The sequence below is a fragment of the Xyrauchen texanus genome, chromosome 24, assembly GCF_025860055.1.
Source record: "Xyrauchen texanus isolate HMW12.3.18 chromosome 24, RBS_HiC_50CHRs, whole genome shotgun sequence".
NCBI lineage: Eukaryota > Metazoa > Chordata > Actinopteri > Cypriniformes > Catostomidae > Xyrauchen > Xyrauchen texanus.
The window spans coordinates 32808004-32828563 of NC_068299.1; the positions used below are offsets into that span (position 1 = coordinate 32808004).

The 20560-nt window shown below is 43.2% G+C and overlaps 1 pseudogene; it reads right to left on the reverse strand.

The window, feature by feature from the left end:
- LOC127617758 (uncharacterized) overlaps positions 1-5624 on the reverse strand; it is a 31917-nt pseudogene extending 26293 nt beyond the window's left edge.
- Between the last annotated feature and the right edge of the window lie 14936 nt (positions 5625-20560).

Below are 20560 nucleotides of genomic sequence, written 5' to 3' on the forward strand. Positions count from 1 at the left end.
GTGAAGGAGTTAGTATATTATTATAAGCATTTTGAAGTTAGGACTTTTATTATTTTACAATTTATTATTCATTAAAAACTGAAACCCTAGAGTGTGACATCTTTACCTGTTAACTGTCTTTGAAGGGTTTGAATTATTTCTGAATTGCATGTTCAAGAAACCTGTTCGAAAACTAGCCTAGTCTCATAGAATCACGCTACTCTACCTACAGTTTTGCAAAATGTTTATTTTTATTTTATGGTCCTCATTTTACATATCACGGCAGTTATGTGAAATAAACACTAGAGGCACAACAACAATTACTTTTATTCACTTTCACACATTTCACGTGTAAACCGTCAGATTATCAGTTCGTAAACACTTACTTTTCGCCCTGTTCTAGGGATGTGCACTAGGGATTTTAATGAATAATTAACGATCGATTATTTGCCAATAATAATTTGATCAAATAAGCTTATCGATCATCAATTAATCAATTGCAGCACAAAAGCATTGAGTTATCTTGCCAGCAGATAAAGAAAAGACTGTCTATACAGTCATTCACCGCTAGAGGGCACACTGCCAGTTGCGCTGCATGTCCAACCTGTTAGACTCGGCAAGATAGATGAAGCAGGCTCATAATCAAGGAGTGTTTCTCTATAGATGAACATGATGTTTACTGCATAAAACATTGTGTTAAAGTACAACATGGCAACAAGCATTGTAGACCCTCAGGTCTCCCTGTATCGTCCACGTCCACATGAACTCTAGTTCTCATCGGGAGACCATGAGGCACATTCACCCGAAATCTCACCGTCACAGGGGCGGATCTACCGGGGTGGCATAGGGTAATAAATGCCACCTTAAGAAAAAGCATTGCCAACCCATCCCAAAATAAGTATCCAAATGTATTTAATATAAATGTAAGTATATTATAGTTAATGTTGACATTGTGTAGGGGATTATTCATGTCAATCTGCCTAAATTCTCACCCAACACACAAATGACTACCAACCCATAGCGTGATTGATTACAGCAGCATCCAATCCCGTGATTGTTGACAGCAGCGGCCAATCAGGGCATCGACCAATTGCCTACATACTATTGCAGCGCATGTACAGTGTTTTCACTCTCGCGGGTTCATGAGCTTGTTTCCTCAACAAAAATGACCAGATGGACAAAGACATAGAGAAAAAAAGAGGTAAAAGATTAATTTCTCAGTTGTTTCCAAGTATTCACTGAATGATTATTAGATACATCACTGTCAGGGCTGAGACGGATGAGATGTGTCCTCACCACTTTTTGAAACAGCTGTCGTCAGGTATGTGTATAATACAGATGAAACATCTCCAGTTCTTGACAAGGAGTTTCTGTTTCATCTACGTGTGTTTTGACTGGCGATCCGGCACTGGAATAAGTTATTTAGAATGTTAAAATATAAAATGTTTTTTCATAGGCAGAACTGTCAATAAATATATCTGTGTTTCCGATACTCTCCTCTCCCGCATCTTTTATTGCATATTATTTTTTAAGTGTAACACCCATCCACTGACATACAGATGCAATCTAGTTTTATTAAAATAAAAAAGTTATATTTCGGCGAATTAGTATCCAAAACCTCTAAAAACTAAAGGAAAACAGTTACTACTAGATCAGTCAATCATGTTCTTAATCAAAGTGCTGACCAATGTATTCATCTTCTGACTAACAAAATCCCAAGGCTGATAGTGGCAGATGTAGAAATGAAATTGGCATATTATGTGAATAATATGGGTGCTTGAATCAGTTATTAAGAATGACTGTTCATCAAAATTTACTGTGCACAGCATAATTAATATTCATGTGTTTTGCAGCACTGCCTCCCACAGTACAATTTTCTGTACAGTTTATATATATAGACCTATCTTTGTGTTAATGTTCCGTTTCAGACATCTTATTCCAGCTGTTACAAAGATGTTAGGCCTACAGGACTTTATTAGCAGAATACATGAGATATGCATGTGTTTTCCATCCATGTGTACATATAAGAATATAAAACATTTGGTCTGCATAAAGTGGTGATGTTTACTCCAGATTGCTGGTTCTATATGTGAAGAATAGGAACATTTAGAATTTGTAGATGTGTTTAATAGACAATGTCTTGGTGCTCTGGAGATATATATTTTGTTACTTTTTTTGTATTATGCAAAAAGAATGATTCATTTTTTAAATGTTACAAAGTGGTTGTGATTCCTGTGGAAATGCAGTTTTAAAGCAAATTTTGCTTTAACAAAGACATTTGTTATTTCATAGTGACACCAATTAATGAACTAGTGCTTGTTGCAATGAAGCTTGGTACTTTATTACATAACTACGTATGAGATCTTGCTTTGGTGTTGCCACCATATAAAAAAGGGTCTAGATCTGCCCCTGTGTAGAGGTATGTTATTTACTGTTTAATCTTGTTATTATTTGACATATTATTATGACTTTATTATTACATATTATTTGACAAATAAAAAAAGTCTGAAATATCCCAAGATCTACAACATGAAGTTTTAAAGAACTCTAATCTGTATCTTTTATACAAGTTATTATTAACATTAATAAATCAACAGTAAATTAAACACAAAATTAAAAAATGTACACAATGTTCAATGAGTAATGTTTTTCCTCATTTAAAAAGTTTTACTTCTAAAGAAATTAATAGAAATTTTGAAATTTATGTATAAAATAATGACCACTCATTGTGAGATGCAGAGTTCAGTCATATCAGTAACCTTATAAAAGCTCTATTATTCTACATGGGGCAGTGGCACCTCATGGGGGCAGCCATGTTAGCATCACATAACCAGCCGATTTCTATTTGCCTAATCTCAGTTACTGCCCTATAATTGGACACTTTCACTGACTTATTAAATTAACCCTGGCTTACTCATAGTGAATTTCTACAATGGCATTGGTGACTGAAAACTACTGTTTGAATGATGCAGCATCCAGGCCACTAGGTGTCAGTGTATGCAAATGTGAAACACTTCGACTTACCTCGAAATTTTACTAATTGCACCTTTAAACACAGTCTGAATGTAATAGAAATACCCTGAACTGAAAATATGTTAAGAGGAAAATATCAATACTTGCATTATTTAAGTGTACTTAATAATTAATTACCATTGAGTGTTTCAAGTTTTCACATTTCCTTCTACAGTAAGGAATTTTTCTCCAGTGTTGACGTTTTCAAGTTTGAAATAGAATGGTTGGTCAATACAAAATCTAACTTTGATAAAATAAAGCTTTGAAGAAAAAAATATATATATTGTTTTGTATTTTGAGTTTCAAGTTGTTCACAAATTACAGTTTAGAATTGTTATTGTTAATGATTAATCTATTTTCCTCCTTTAATTTGACCGATTAGACTCCCTAATCCCTTACTAAAAAAGAGTTCTGGCAAACTTGCTGGAAACTTTCCGGAAATTCACAATTCATTTTCACATGCCATGCGAATTTGGCGATTTTTGGCAGCAAGTTTGTGCATGATTTTGTAAGGTGATATAGGACATTCTTACCTAACTACATTTACAAGCTTGTTCAAATGTAATCAAATTGTGTGGCAGCTGATGGAGCACTGCACTTGTGATGCAAAGGATCAAAGTTCTGAAGTCTTGAAGAGCAAATTGACACGTTATCCGAAAGTGTTATAGAAGCAAAAAAAAATGAAGTGGTTGCTTCAGCAATTGTGCTTAACATCTCATATTTGCTTTTTATGGCACTAGGTTAGGTTTAATGTTTAGGGTAGCAGGGCTGGGTGTCACGAACACCGGTGAAGGCACCTCCCCTTTCAGCCACCGGAGGTCGGATTCACCGGAGTATTGACCGTAAAGACTGCATTTCCCATAAGCCCACATACCTAGGTCTGATTATGCTACAGCTGTTCCTTGTTGTCTCTTCCCTATTTAAATCATGTCTGTTTACTCCTTCAGTGCGAAGTCTTGTTTTGCTCCGGCTACAATTCCAAGCGTTTATCCTGTTTCCTGTTCTGTCTATCGTGTATCAACCCAGCTTCGTCTCAGTACCTCGTTTGTTTGCCGCCTGCCCTGTATTATTATTGCCAGTTCTAGTTTATCGATTGTTTGCTGCCTGCCCCGATCTTCTGCCTGCCCTTACTCTGATTCTGCCTGCCTCTACATACCTGTTTACCTGTGCTTGACCATTGCCTGTACGACTACTGAGTGTTTATCATTAAACTGCTTATGGATCCCAACCTGCCTGAGTCTTCGTTACAGAAGACTTCGCCAAACACCGATCCAGCGGTAATTTCCCGCATTGCGGAAGAACTCACGGCTCAAGCGAATCAGTTGTCAGCACAACAACACCAGCTCGCTCGACTTACTTCAGCAGTAGAGGAGATGATGCGCTCCATGCAGATGCAGCCCCAGCCTGCTCCTACACCAGCGCCCGCAATACCTCAAGCCAGCATGGCTGCCGCCGTTGCCCCGCACTTCATAGCCTCCACCGGCCCACGACTGGCGCTACCCGAGAAGTTTGATGGTACGCCGTCAAGATGTAAGGGATTCGTCATGCAGTGCTCGGTTTTCCTCTCGCAACAACCGGCACTGTATCCCACTGATGAGAGTAAAATTGTCTTTATGAGCTCCGTGCTCACAGGGAGAGCCCTCGACTGGGCTACCGCTGTAACAGAATGAAACTAGGAAGCAAGTTGCAAGTGACAGTTGGTTTATTAACAGCAAAATGTGAAGATTGGGAAAAGTCCGGGGTAATGGTCTAGTGGCGCAGAGTCTCCAATGGTCAGGTGATCGTGGTGAGAAGAGTGATGAGAAGTGTAGAACGGACACGACGAATCCGGGAAACAGCAACAGAACATGAAACAGGAACAACGAGAGAACTGGACTGGAACTTCAGAGTGGAGAACAACACTGGACATCACAAACAACGATCTGACAAGGAGATGAGAGAGTGGTGAGAATTTAAAGGGAATGGGAATGAGTAACAGCTGGTAAGAGGAGTGATTGCGGCAGAGCGCTAATCACGGTAACAAGCAACACGCCTACACATTCACGCACACAATATGAACAAGGCACGAGACAAGGAAGAGACATAGGATTTAAATACCGTGACAACCGCGGTCTGGACCAACCAGGGGTTCGCCCAGTTTTCCTTTGACTCCTTCAGGCAAGGTTTGCTTGACATATTTGATCACCCTGAGGGCGGCAAGAACGCAGGCGAACAGCTTCTGGCTCTCCGCCAGGGAAATCGCACGGCGGCAGATTACGCACTCTCCTTTCGCACCCTTGCCGCCCAAACCGGTTGGCTTGAATCCACTCACAAACTCCTCTTCCGGCAGGGTCTGAACGCGGAACTCCAATCCGAGCTGGCCTGTCGCGATGAGGGACTCTCACTAGATCAATTCGTCTCACTGGCGATCCGCATTGACAACCTCATCCGCTCCAGACGTCCAGCTCGGTGGTCCCCAGCCCGGCGGTCCACGCCTTTCCCTATGGGACATCAACATCACGATACATCGGAGCCCATGCAGGTCGACCGAACCCACATCTCTCCAGAGGAAAGAGAACGCCGTTTCTCCAATCGCCTCTGTCTATACTGTGGCCAAGCTGGACATCAACGTGCCAGCTGCCCAACATGCCCATCACAACCACAACGGTCCGGGGTGAGTCTGTTAATTTCCTCTACTCAGTCTAGAACCTGCCTCGAAGTACCCGTTAAGCTCACTTACCTATCGTCCAGTGCCGGTACGCATGCTATGATAGACTCAGGAGCGGCGGGCAACTTCATTGACGAAAATTTCTGCAAACAGTACCACATTCCCCTGACGGCTTGCACTCCTTCTTTGACAGTGGCAGCACTAGATGGTCGTCCCCTGGGATCCAGCCGAGTGTGTTACACCTCCACCGACATTCTCCTGCAGGTGGGTGTATTACACACTGAGACCACGCACTTCTATGTCCTTCACTCCCCTCATAACCCAGTAATTCTTGGTCTTCCCTGGCTCCGATTACACGAACCACAAATTTCGTGGCGGGACAGTCAAATCACGCAGTGGGGCCCTGACTGCTCGGCGAGATGTCTGAAACCCGTTCTACCTGCCACGGTGGAGGCCACCAACATTTTAAGGGGGTCTGGCGCCTCCCCCTTGATACCCCCAGCATACGCCGACTTGAGTGAGGCTTTCAGCAAGGCCAAGGCGTCACTACTTCCGCCTCACCGCCCCAGCGACTGCGCCATCGAACTCAAGCCAGGGGCTACACCGCCCCGTGGCAGAATCTTCCCCTTGTCGGAACCCGAGTCCCTCGCCATGAGGTCCTACATCGAGGAGGTGCTAGCCAAGGGGTTCATTCGACCATCCACTTCTCCGGCGGCAGCCGGGTTCTTCTTCGTGGGCAAGAAGGATGGTTCTCTTCGTCCTTGTATCGACTATCATGGCTTGAATGATGTCACCGTCAAATTCCGGTACCCACTGCCTCTAGTTCCCGCGGCACTAGAACAACTGAGGTCAGCGAAGATCTACACCAAGCTGGACTTGCGCTGTGCTTACAATTTAATCCGCATTCGGGAGGGGGACGAGTGGAAGACCACCTTCTCTACCACTAGTGGCCATTATGAATATCAGGTCATGCCGTTCGGCTTGTCCAATAGCCCCTCGGTGTTCCAGTCCCACATTAACAATGTCTTCAGAGACATGCTCAATCGGTTCCTGATCGTCTACATTGACGACATCCTAATTTACTCTAACTCTCTCGAGGAACACATCATCCAGGTCAGAAAGGTACTGAAACGTCTGATCGAACACCAGTTATACGCCAAGGCGGAGAAATGTGAGTTTCACCTGAAGTCCGTCGCCTTCCTAGGGTACATCATCAGCCCTGAGGGGGTGGCCATGTACCACAATAAAGTTCAAGCCGTTCGAAACCGGCCTCAACCTAACACAGTGAAGGAGCTCCAACATTTTCTGGGATTCGCAAACTTCTATCAGAGGTGTATCAGGAACTTCAGCACCGTTGCCTCACCACTCACCGCCATGGTAAAGGGTGGACGAACCAAGCTTCTCTGATCCATCGATGCTCTTCAGGCCTTCGACCAGCTGAAGGAGTGCTTCACCTCCGCTCCTATCTTACACCACCCCAACCCTGACATCCCTTTCGTGGTGGAGGTCGACGCTTCTAACACAGGCATTGGGGCTATACTCTCTCAGCGCCAAGGTAACCCTCCTAAATTATTCCCTTGTGCTTTTTACTCCCGCAAACTCTCCTCTGCCGAACAGAACTACGACGTCAGCAACCGCGAACTCCTGGCCATGAAAGCTGCGCTGGAGGAGTGGCGACACTGGTTGGAGGGAGCCAGACACCCATTTCTGGTCTTCACAGATCACCGCAACTTAGAGTACCTTCGCTCTGCCAAGAGACTCAACCCCAGACAGGCCAGATGGGCCTTGTTTTTTACCCGCTTCAACTTCTCCATTTCCTACCACCCAGGATCCAAGAATGTCAAGGCCGATTCACTCTCACGACAGTATGAAGCCGAGCCTCAACGTCCCGTCGCCGAACCCATAATCCCCTCCGAGTTGATCCTAGCTCCCATCCAGTGGGACCTCATGTCCGACATCTCCCAGGCCCATGCTACTGCTCCGCCTCCACCCGAATGTCCACCCAACCGGACATTTGTACCTCCCAGCATCCGGGAGAGGGTAATTTGCTGGGTGCATGACGCCCCGAACTCTGGGCACCCTGGCATCACCTCCACCTTAAGGAACCGCTTCTGGTGGGAGACGCTGACGAACGACACCGCCGACTTCATGAATAGGTGTCAGGCTTGCAACATCGCCAAGACCCCTAAACAACCACCAGCAGGTCTGCTCCAACCTCTACCCATACCTCAACGTCCCTGGTCGCATATCGCCGTGGACTTCATCACAGACTTACCCAGCTCCCAAGGTCATACGATGATTCTCACCTTCATTGACCGGTTCTCCAAGGCCTGCCGTCTGATACCGCTACCCAAGCTTCCTACAGCCCTCGAGACCGCCGAGCACTTGTTCCAGTATGTCTTCCGCTACTACGGACTCCCCGAGGATATCGTCTCGGACCGGGGCCCTCAGTTCACTTCCAGAGTATGGAAAGCCTTCTTCCGGCTCTTGAACGTCAACATCAGCCTCACTTCGGGGTATCACCCACAGTCTAATGGTCAGACGGAGCGCCTTAACCAGGAGATCACCAAATTCCTCCGTACGTACTGCCACCACAGCCAGTCGGATTGGAGCCACTTCCTTCATTGGGCCGAATACGCCCAGAATTCCCTTCTCAAACCAGCTACCAATCTGACACCCTTCCAGTGTATCCTGGGGTACCAGCCCCCTCTCTTTCCTTGGTCCGGCGAACCTTCGGAGGTCCCCGCAGTGAACGATTGGCTCCAGCGCAGTGAGGCGGTGTGGGACCAGGCTCACGTCCACCTACAGCGGGTGGTAAACCATTCCAAGGAACAAGCGGATCGCCAGCGCCGTCCCGGTCCAGACTACTCCCCGGGCCAATGGGTTTGGCTCTCCACCCGAGACCTTCATCTCCGCTTGCCATGCAAGAAGCTTAGTCCTAGGTATGTGGGTCCCTTTAAGATTTTAAGAAAGATTAACTTTTCATTTCGTCTTCAACTCCCTACTAACTACCGCATTTCCCCCACTTTTCATGTCTCCCTGCTGAAACCGGCCGATGGTCCGAGGGCTGAAGAGGAGGTGACCTCCGGGCCCCCTCCCCTGATTGTGGGTGGCGAGGAAGCCTTCCTGGTGCGAACCCTGCTTGACTCCAGACGACACCGAGGTCAGATCCAATACCTGGTGGATTGGGAGGGGTACGGTCCGGAGGAAAGATCCTGGGTCGGTACCAACGACATCCTCGACCCCAACCTCATCACGGAGTTCCATCGGATCAACCCGGAGAAACCGGCCCCTCGACCTCGGGGGAGACCTCATCACAGGTCGCATCTTCGCGTCGGGAGCCGCTCACGGGGGGGGGATCTGTCACGAACACCGGTGAAGGCACCTTCCCCTTCAGCCACCGGAGATCGGATTCACCGGAGTATTGACCGTAAAGACTGCATTTCCCATAAGCCCACATACCTAGGTCTGATTATGCTACAGCTGTTCCTTGTTGTCTCTTTCCTATTTAAATCATGTCTGTTTACTCCTTCAGTGCGAAGTCTTGTTTTGCTCCGGCTACAATTCCAAGCGTTTTCCTGTTTCCTGTTCTGTCTATCGTGTATCAACCCAGCTTTGTCTCAGTACCTCGTTTGTTTGCCGCCTGCCCTGTATTACTATTGCCAGTTCTAGTTTATCGATTGTTTGCTGCCTGCCCCGATCTTCTTCCTGCCCTTACTCTGATTCTGCCTGCCTCTACATACCTGTTTACCTGTGCTTGAACATTGCCTCTACGACTACTGAGTGTTTATCATTAAACTGCTTATGGATCCCAACCTGCCTGAGTCTTCGTTACACTGGGAGGGTTACTTTTGAAATATATTCCACTACAGATTACAGATTACATGCTGTAAAATGTAATTTGTAACGTATTCTGTTAGATTACTCAAGGTCAGTAACATATTCTAAATACTTTGGAATACTTCTTCAGGACTGGTAGATTTTTCACTTGTTTTGACTATAACAACTCTGCCAGTACAGTAAGACAAAATACACATGTTAAAAATACATTCTCTGAAAAACCTTTTAAGGATTTTTAGATACTTTTACAGGAAAACAATACAAAAATGAATATCAAGAATATGATTTTACCCTAATATTAAAGGTCTTACTAGAAAAAATTAATTATGATCCAATGTGAATTTTCTTGATAAACAAATATGATCGTGCCAAAAAATTGCATCTTACTTAAAACGTACTTTTCTGTCTGCTCATATGAATGTAACACATCAAAAGAAAGTGTTTCACCGCTGTTCAAATTAGATCAAACTGTTGAAAACATTCACTATTTTTCGTTTGGTGACACTAGTGGCACTGAAATTGCTCACTTCCCCTTTAAATTCTAGTGTATCTGCCCCTTTAAAGAAAATGCTTGTTTTAAAAAGCCAATGTGTGTGGTAATTATTCTTATCACTTAAACAGTGTGTTTATTCCTAATGTTCTAGAATGGAACAACTGAATTGTTTATCGCTACTTAAACTGCAGTCGCTATTTAACATCAATTGAATAAATAGTTGTCACTTGGAAAGCACTACAGTCTTGTGATTTGTTTACCAGTGGGACATGTAGAAATTACATAGGAGTGGGGACCTGATTTGTCCTGCTGTCATTACTCAGTAGATCTTACAGAAGCCTAAGCCAACAAAAAGGCATGATTTTCTTTGTGATAAGTATAGTGATTTTGTTTTTGGCTGAAGCCCTGTCCAGGAAGGTTTCCAAATGGCTCAGCAGGAACAATAGGTTACTACAAAACAGCTGCTTCAGTTTGAAAACAGTCCACTGAATCTAAATGAGTGCATTCTATTTGCTCTATTCATGATTTTGCAATGAGAAATAGCAGAGCGACTGTGCTAACAGACCACTCGGCTGTCATATACATCCTTGGACTTTTTTTGCGACTCACTTTTTTCTGCATATGGATGCACACTCTCGCATTATTATTATTTAAGAAAATATATTAGAAAATTGCTTAAAAAATGAAATACAATGATTAATTTTAAATTCATCCTATCAGCCGTTGTAGCCAAGTATATTAAAAATGTTTAATAAAATAAAAATCTAGTAAAAGATAATGAATGCATGTTTTCCATTTTTTCCACAATACAGTAATAAAGAAAAAGCTATATTTACCTACATATATTTTTACAAAACACTTTTCTTTTTTTTTGTGAACAGGGTGTGCAAAACTTCTTCACCCAGTAACATTTTAGAATTCCGTTCCAAAATGTTCCCAACAATTATTTATTGTTGTCCTGTTTTCATTATTATATGATACAGTATTATTATTACTTTGATGACTATACAATAGTAATATATTTCTGTCTTATTTACTTTACTTTCATCTGGAGCTTATATTCTGACACAGCAGTGTATTGTTCACCATGTTGCAAAAGGCTGTATTTTATGTAAGCATTGTAGGCAACACTCGTAACTGTAACAGTAAACACAGGCACGGCGGCCACTCACACTGTTGCAGAAGGATAAAAACATTACAGGATGGCTTGTATATTTTTTCATAAATTACAAACTCGAACCCAAAGTCCTACTTACCCAAACCTGGCAGCTCCATGAACTGCAGACAACAGCATATCCACGTGTGTACTCAGAACAACATGTCACCCCTAAAGCATTTTTTTCTAGAGCTTTCCTACCCAGGGCCCCATGCAATTGCATGGTTTGCATGGCGGTTAAAACCGCTACTGCGTTCTGCCAATGACCCAGAGAGGAAGACCTGGACTTGACATTGCCTCCCGTGGTCCCCCCATCCAAATCCACATCCTGATTTCCCCTGGGTTTCTGTTGAACATCTCCATCACATACATGCAGGACTCCATGGCTGTGGACCTTTCAGTATTGCAGAGCTCCTCCTGGGTTAATACGGAACCACCACCAAAAAGGCTTGGTGGGGGATTTTTGCTGACCCCATCAGGTCTGGCTGGAGCCCAGGGCTCAGTCAAACCACAAAAATCAGGCCACAAACTCAAGATGAGTTTCACAGATTCTGCTGCTATGCTATACATGGGACAAAGACTGTGTGCGTGTGTTTCCACCACAGGTCATGCACCAAAGCAAAGCAAGTTTACTGGTTTGTAGTCTTTGGTGGCAGTACAGTAAAGAGTCAATGGAGATTAGCAATTAAACCTAAAGGCCTGAATCATAAAAGTGTGTTGGACACAGAGCAGAACTTGTCACAACCACAAGGCTTCAAGATTTTTTCAATAAAGGTGAAGTTATGCAGATATGCTGAGTTAACTTTAAGCTAAAACACAATTTAAAGACAGCACTGTGGTTCAGTGTCACTTTGCATTGTTAGTTTGAGCATCCTGAAGAGCCTGACACAGCCAGCTAGTTTGGGGTGGGACTATCTGTTTGGCCAACCAATGATAGATGTTCAGTAAAACCATAATAATTTAGCAATTCTGTTTGGTGAGGCTAGTGGTGCAGAAATAACACACTTTTGGCTCTCTTACGTGACAGCGCAAGGTGTAGTGCCATGCGCAACGACTGCACGCTATGTTTATCTCAAGTCTGTGAGTGTGCTAATTCTAAAGGCAATTTTCGTGATAGTTCAAAGCAGAAGTTGGCATGGGTATGCAAACTGTGGGTGTATTGTATATTAATGACACATTACAATTTTCATGAGAAATACTGTAGGTCATTGCGTTATGATGTTTGAGAACCATGTTTATTCTTGCCGCAAAGTCCAAACTCAGTTCCTGCATTTGCAATTAGGGGATTCCACCAGCAGATGATATCAAAGAGCTAATGATCACTACTCTTTTGATTTTTGATCTTTTCGGATTCATTGTAAAACTATGAATCCGAATTACTATGTAATGAGGTTTCTTACCAGATGTAGTGTTGTTAGCATTTCTCCCAAAGACAAACTTCAATGAGATCAGCACCATGTTGTTTTGTCACTTGATTATGTGCATCGAAATTTAACCCTTTATTGACAGCCTAGAGTTTTCTGAACCAAGATCAGTCAGTTTAAATGTATTTAAATTATGCGTAGCATATAGCAAAGCCAAAACACAATGGCCTCGTGGCCACACAAGGTTAAGTCTTTATTTGTTTATAATCTTCTCCTCAGCCGTACTTACTAAATATTATTTGATCTTGAGCATATTCAAATGTGGCACCTTGTTTGAATGTTTTGAAATGAACACAAACAAGAGATTCTGTAAAATGTCTTTTGTGTTACACAGAAGCAAGAATGTCATAGCGATGACTTGATATGACATTAGGATGAATAAATGATGACAGAATTGTTATTTTTGGGTGAGCTATTCCTTTAAGAAGTGTGTGATATCTGTTTTCTGTTAGTTTGATTATAAATTGTGAATAAATGGAATGATTTTAGTTCCCTATCTGTCACTCACTCACTCGAATTTGTGTCGACATAGTGACACTAGGGGTCCTGCTTGGGAGCTCCAAACACCTCTGATATTTGAGAAAAGGCCAATGAGAATTGGTGAGTGGAATTTGCATGCCACTCCCCTGGACATTAAAAAGGTAAAAAAGGAGCCAGCTTGCAACCACTCATTCAGATTTGTTGTTCGGAGCGAACGGTGTTGAGATATCCACTGCCGTTCCATTCACCTCTGAATACTATAGCGAAAGCAAGAGTGTTAAGACGACTGTTGGATATATGGCGCATTACAGCGGGTTCTCCCCCTCTCACACAGATTCAGTAAGTGCAGAGAATGCCCCTGGGCACTTCGGCAGCCACACTTGAGCGTGCTAAAAGAGTACATATTCCTCTAAAAGAATAGCACTGATTAAGAGCTTCTTTTTAAAGATGCCTTTCCATTTGTGTGCAGTTTCTGGATGCTGTCGTTATCTCTCAGCCTCTGAAGGCCACGATCGCTGTCTCACATGCATGGGCCATAGGCACGCTGAGGCAGCATTTGTGGATGGTTCATATTCTCATTGCGAGAGCATGACCATGGTAACGTTGTGGTCGCGGCTTTCTTTTTTTTAGAGGGAAAGCCACTCCAGCCACTCCCCGCCCTGGTCCTGCCTACAGGGACAAGGCCATGACGGTTATTTGGGGACCCCAATGGAAGTGGTTCTGCCGGGTGAACCCCCACAGACCTCCCATTCCCCAGTTTGCTCGTTTGCTCGTAGTCGGGAAACACGCCCCACGAGTTTAATGTCTCATTTGGGGCTTGGGAGGAGGATAAGCTCTTGATCGTAGCATCGGAGATCAGGCTGTTACAGTCGGACATGAAGGACTTGGCTGGGCTCCCAACATTGGGTGTGATCGGCCAGTCTGAGGCTGACGTGGATCTGTGGCCATGCTTGCCTGGGCTGCTGCGATCATCTGCCTCGAGTGGAACCCTCCACCCTGCCCTGAGCCCTCAAAGTTGGATGACTGGTTCATGGGCTTAGAGCACAACTCACAGCCGCATTCTGCCCCAGTTCCATTCCTCATGCACCTACTTCCAGGAGGTGCATGAGGAACTCACGAAGTCGTGGCAGGCACCTTTTACTGTCTAGACCCGGCTTCCGAGTTCCTCCGCTCTCACTACCCTCGATGGTGAGGTGGCTAGGAGGTACATGGAGGTTCTTCAGGAGGAGCAGGCGATTGGACCTGTGCCCGCAAAGCGCCACCACCTAGTGGAACCGTCTTAGGCTCCCATCCAAGGCCTGTAACTCCACGTAATCCCTGACGGCCGAGGCTTACAGTGCCGCTGGACAGGCTGCATCCACCCTCCATGCCATGGCCCTCCTGCAAGTCCACCAGGACAAGGCACTGAAAGAGCTGCACAAGGGTAGTCCTGACCCAGGAGTGATTCAGGAGCTGTGCTCAGTGTCTGATCTCGCCCTACAGGCAACGAAAGTCATGGGCAAGCAGCAAGCGATGTCCACCATGGCGGTCCAGAAGCGCCACATGTGGCTTAACCTTGTGGGGATGAGGGATGCCGATAAGGTTCGATTTCTCGACGCCCCCATCTCCCAGGGGGGCCTGTTTGGCGATAATGTTGAGGACATTGCCCAGCAGTTCTCATTGGTCAAGCAGCAGACAGAGGCCATCCAGCACATCTTGCCTCAGCATGATTCCTCCTGTGGGCCTGCACCCTGTCTACTCGTAGCTGAGGGCATCCTCCTGCGGCTACAACACCGGCTCCGCCTCAGCCAACTGCTTGGCCCCGGCAGAGAGCTCCCGAGGAAGCTGATGCCCCCCGTCCCATGGCCCGGCGCCAAGAACCCCAGGAAGGCTTCAAAGCATCCCTGAGACAAGTGACACAGGGGTGAGGAGACTCGCTGTAAATCTGTAGGTTGTGCACAAACCACTCCATCCCCCGGTTGAGGCCCAGGAGGAGAATCTTTTGCTCCCTTTTGTGTTGATTTCGACACATGCCCAAGGAGCTGCGGCACCCACATTTAAAAAAAATTCCTCATTCTCTGAGTTACACAATCAACCATACATTGAACACTGGCAGCAGGGGCGTTGCGCAGGTTCTCCGCCTTTGCACACCCAGCTGTGTCACACACCCATGCTCAGGCAGTTGTGGCGCACTACAAGGACATTCATTTTCCTCCCCGGTCCCTGACCGATCCTATGGTGGGTATGCAGAGGGAGGTAAGTGCTCTAATGCCACGAGTTTGGGACGTGAGGCCTCTCGACGTGGCAGCTCCTGCTCCACCCTGCCGCGAGGCCCCATCCGCAGGTACGTCAAAGGCGATTGTCCGCTTGGTGCCCCTTGCTCGGAGTCAGGAGGTGTGGTTAGCGTTCAGAATGCTGACGCAGAAGAGCTTCCTGTTATGTGTCCATTATCAAGATTGGTTTGTGGCAGTAGACCTGAAGGACCCGTACTTTCATGTCTCGATTTTGTCTTGAAACAGACCGTTCCTTCGGTTTGCCTTCGAGGGCCGGGAATATCATTACAAGATCAGAGGCAGCCTCCTGGGCCCTGGCAAATGGCGCCTCTCTAACAGACATCTGTAGAGCAGTGGGCTGGGTGAAACTCAATACGTTTGCAAGATTTTATAATCTCTGTGTTGAACCAGTTTCGTCCTGTGTGTTAGCAGATACGAACAGGTAAGTATGTGGGCAGCTGGTCGGGTGTACCACTTGCATACAGTGCCTTTCCCCTCCCCAAAGGGGATAACGTGTGCTTTTTTCATCCACGTGTTACTGGGCAGGCAAATTCGGTGGAGAAATTCGATGGCAGGCCCAGTACACTTGTTAGTATGCCATGTCAGGTCAGCCCCTGTACTGGGATAGGTGCTCCATATGTGGTGGTTCCATGTCTGTAACCAAATGTGATGTATTTTTCCATGGTACGGCTTCCCTGACGGTAAACCTGTGTCTTCCCTTGGGTAGAGCCCTGCTTTGACACAGTTGACACAGTCCATATGTGGTACTTCTCGGTTGGTAAGTCCATATGACGTATTCTCCACATGTTAACCTCCCCTTCAGGCAGGATATGGTCTCTGCTGTGTCTTTTCCCCATGGGAAAAGAACACCTTCCCTGATGCAAATACATCTAGGTCCCAGCTAAGTGAATTAAAAATTTTGGGGAGAAAAAGAAGAGAAAAGGCTGAAGCAGCTGGTGCAGCCTGTTCCCATTTTAAGTACGTCTTGACCCCCATCCCCCTAGTGACAGATAGGTAATGTCTTGGTTACTGTTGTAATCTCCATTCCCTGATGGAGGGAACAAACCAGAATGAGTGGTTGCAAGCCAGCTCCTTTTATACCAGTATGTCTGGGGGAGTGGCATGCAAATTCCACTTGACAATTCTCATTGGCCTTTTCTCAAATATAAGAGGTGTTTGGGGCTCACAAGCATGACCCCTAGTGTCACTACATCGACACAACATCTCATTCCCTCCATCAGGGAACAGAGGTTACAACATTATCCAAGACATTTTTCCACATAATGGGTAGGTCTTGAAAAGACCTTGATGTGAATAAAAAGAAATCCAGTGTGTGTACATATGTGTAATTGTCTGTGTGTTTCTAACAGATGGAACTTTTTAGCAGCTCTGACAGCCAAGTGGAGATTTTTACAGACTGTGGAGGAGAAATATGTGACAGTTTTATTTCGAGTCTTGGCCTCATCGGTATACACTTGTGTAATAAGACCATGGTGTGCCCTCTGCATTAATCCTATGAAGGACTAGGAGTGCATTGTTTGCATTTGACAATTTATACATATGAAAATAATAACAAATCTTTTTACAAATTATTTTAGTTAAATATACTAACAAAATAACAAATCACATTCAATGATAGTGTGTAGGCCTAAATTCTCAAAAATTTGATTATGCTTGCTGTTATCATTTGTTAAAGGGGTTGTGTCTCAAAAGTTAATTGATTGTTTCAACATAACTGTCTAATGATATTTTAAATTGAGTTGGTATATGGTATGTAGTATTTATAAATGCTTTTTTTTAATATGCAATTTTAAAGTTGCATTTAAAAAGTATTTATTTATTTTATTGTTATATTTACATTAATTATTAAAATTTGTTTAGGCTTCGGTAAGGGGCTTCCTATAACTTCAGTGGCAGTTTTCAGACCGCCCCTTTTTGGAGCAATGCCTGCAACTATACCCTTCTCAAGTGACAGCCCCCTTCACTATGTAGATACTTAAAGCTCCCCTACTGTAAGTATCTTAATTGTGACATGGCTAGTAAGCTCACCTTTTGCATTAACAAACTGACGCAAAGGTCATCAGAATTTTATCATCATGAAATTATTAAAATTATACAAAATTGTTTTTGAAGAACTAGCTTTAAGATCATAAGAATATCATTGCCCTTCACGTTAGTTTGTTAACGCTAAAGCAATGTGCTTAAAGGCTGTGTCACTAAAAGATCACAACCACTTTTGTCGTTTATATAGTGACGCACAGGGCTCTTACACAAGCAGTGTTTTTTGACACTTTGGGGGTGAAAACAGGTTGGTGTAACAGCATGAGGGAGAAAGTGCACTTTTTTAAACTACTCTGAAAAAAATGCTTTGAATTGACATGATGTACAGCAGTTTCACATTATTCAAGTAAGTTACATCAACATATGTTTTCCTCTTGATTGAGCTCATTAATACTTTTGTCAGGAAACATAATTTGTTAATGTCATTTCAACACAATGGAATGAAGTTACATTTAAATGACCCAATTCAGTAGCCTCAAAGTGAATTTATATTTCATGTTCATTATTTTAGTTTATAATTTATTATTTAATGTCCTTAACATGAAATATTTCTTCCGTTTTACATATTATGTTTGTCACATTACTGATTTAAGTAATAAATTACCTAACTTATTACATAAGTTAATTTATTGCTAGTTAGCAAATCTATTGCTAGCAATAACATATATTAGCAAGCTAAATGCTATGTAGTAATTGCTTCATGAGTAAAGCAACTTGTTTGTTTGTGTATCCATCCTCAACCTAATCAAAAGCTCCACTCTTTGCCACATTGGTAACAGCATAACTGAATCGATTGGCTCAAAAATGCATAAAATGACAAAAAAAATTTTTATTTAAAAATGTTTACTCTCCGCATCAAGTCCCATGCAAAGCATGCTGGAAACTATAAATCCTCTGCCCAAATCCTCTTGCCCATGTTGTTGAACCCACTTGGTTCACATTCACCCTGTATAGCCTAATGTAATCTAATAGAGTGCACATTCTTGCAAATTACATTGTTTGAAAGCAAAGAAAACAAGTTTAGAAGAGAAACACAATTTTGTTGTGTAGATCAAAAATAATATGATTTAGTAAATCAGACAAACTCCAATTTTCCATTTTCTCAGTGTACTGTCTATCTTCTGGAGTGAAACACATTCATTTGAGAATTCAATCACAATTTACAGCAATGCATGTTTGACTGCGGTTACATTATAATGAATTGGTAAGTTAAGTCTAAAAGACAACACTGTGTGTATAATTTTTTTTTTTTTTTTGTACATGTATGAATAGACATACACATGAATGACTTTAGCATTCTAGTATGAAGTACATTAGCAATGTTCAGTGTTAAACTCAGTAGGTTGAGGTTGTGGCTCTCCAGTAAAACTCGGGCTGGCTGCACACACACACACACACACACACACACACACACACCGCAGTGCAGAACAAGCAGACCGGAGACATCGGCTCCGTCAGCACCCACCAACATCTGTACACACCCCAATCCAGATGTGCTGTTACCTCGTCATAACCACTGACCCAGTAAAGAGGTAACCTAGCTCATTATAGTAATCTATTAACTCCGATCATGGATACTGCACTGACAGAATTAGGTTTCCACTAGGATATGAACATCTGTCAAACAGCAGCATTTCAAGGACATTGAGGTGGGAAGGTGGAGATAATGAGCAGGCCCACATGTAATCTACTGTGATTATGCTTTCAGATAGTTTTCTTAGCCCTGTCTAACAGATTTTAACATGTTTAAATACATTACAAAGAACTCCACGTATTTATATTCAGAAAAAAGTGTGCTGATTCCATTTGCGCCTGGTAATAAGGAATGGAGCAGCCCACAGAGTGGAGAAGAAGAAGGACATAGAGAGAGAGAGAGAGAGAGAGAGAACCACCTCACAGCAAAGCAATAAATTCCCTTTCGTCATTCACAGCCCTATAATTTAAGCCAAATGAGAATTTTGTGGCTCCCTATTAGCTTTTTATTTCAGTCTACAAACAGAGAAGGGGAAATACCTCCACTACTCTCTCCTTGCATCCATATAGAAGTCGACAGCAGTTTGCATGTTTAAAAATCCATTCAATATTAGATTTCATGCACAGGTTAAAACATCATACACTGGAATTCACCCTGTTCCCACTGCTACTGAATCACTCACTGGTGCTACTGAACTGGGCCGAATTACCTCAGCTAAACCTTTGGTACCCAACTCAATTGGTGGATGACGTTGCACAGGACATGGAATATAGTTACACGGGGCAAGCGTGTTAGCGAAATGTGCAGTAGTCTGGAATAAGGGAATTGTGAGGCTTAAGATTTATGGGAAGGATTTAAAAGGCACAAATCACTACGGTCCCTGGTAATGGTTCCTCCACAGACTCATTCATTAGACATATAACTCAGGAACTAAAAAGACTCTGTTGGCCTGGCCAAAGACATCCAAGACCATTAAAATTCCATTGTGGATTCACCATAAGAATTGATTTAGATGTTTTAATGTCCAGCCTTAAGACTTTTAAGAATTTTCTTTTATATTTTATTTTATCAGTTAAAGTTGGTTATAAAATACTTTATCCTTTCTTAGCTTAACAGAAGAGACAACTTTAGGTAAGCTATTGTGGGCTGACCTTCTGAAGAGTGTAAACTAGGGATGGGCATTTTTTATTTATTTTTTTGTAGTCGAGTAATCTAACCCACAAAAAAACGAGTAACCGATTACTAGTAAATTAAAAAAAAGTTTTAGTTTGACACGTACAAGAAATATAGTATATATATATTATATATATATTTATATATATATATATTATATATATATATATATATATATATATATACACACACACACAAAGGTTACCAACAATCAAAATAAAATAACGTCAACAAACTATGCTTTTAGACATTGTTTAGAATTTACACTTTCACATATCTGGGTTTGTAACTTGAAAGTTAGTTATGGTAGGGTAAACCAGGGCCGAATTAAGGTGCTCCATTGCCATGACAAATGCTTGGAGAGAGATACAGTATGAGTTTTAATGAACTCAGATCAAATAAGTTGTCACCATAGATTGAAGGGGCTACGTGACAAGTTTAATAAAGCAAACGTGTGATACACCGCTAAAACTGACAATCAACGTGAGAAATACATGTATTACTGGCATTACTTGTGGCTAAAACAGTACTTTAAACAAGTGACAACACCCTAAAATAACTAATTTTAA